This window comes from Eimeria mitis, genomic scaffold (genome assembly GCF_000499745.2).
Source record: "Eimeria mitis Houghton genomic scaffold, Emh_scaff2731, whole genome shotgun sequence".
NCBI classification, from domain to species: Eukaryota; Apicomplexa; class Conoidasida; order Eucoccidiorida; family Eimeriidae; genus Eimeria; species Eimeria mitis.
In genome coordinates this window covers 4240-4821 of record NW_013571077.1, presented here as the reverse complement: position 1 = coordinate 4821, position 582 = coordinate 4240, and positions in this window count along the sequence as shown.

Genomic DNA, 582 nt, shown 5'->3' with positions numbered 1-582 from the left:
CCCCCGAGGGGCCCCCTGAGGGGGCCCCCGAGGGGCCCCCTGAGGGCCAGTCAGCTAAAGGAGAAGCGACGAAGGGTTGCTGGCGGGGGGAGGAGATTACCCCCCTACTAGGGGCCCCCACAGAACAGGACGGGGCCCCCGGGGGGCCCCCGTCTCCGCACGAGGATCTTTGTAGTACCTCATGGGGGGCCCCCCCCAGAGGAGAACCCTGGGGGGCCCCCCGGGGGGCCCCCCTCATGTTTTGTGTCTCCTGCGTATCGTATGATGGTGCTGCTGCTTCTTTGCTGAGATAGAAGACCGGAGAGAGGGGCCCCTCCTCCTCGTTGCTGCTGTTTAGTCCCCTAGGGGCCCTCTTTGTCTCCTTGCTGCTGGGGGCCCCCCTGCTGACCTGTGTACCCTCTAGCGGCCGCGATAGATCGGGGGGCCCCCCGAGGTTGGGGGCCCCCCTTACATCAGGGGCCCGCTTGAGGGTACCCATGGGGGCCCCCCCGAAGCTCCCCGTAGGGGCCCCTCCGAGTGTCCCTACTGGGGGCCCCGCAAAAGGGGCCCCCAAGGGGGCCCCCCCCAAGGGGGCCCCCCCCG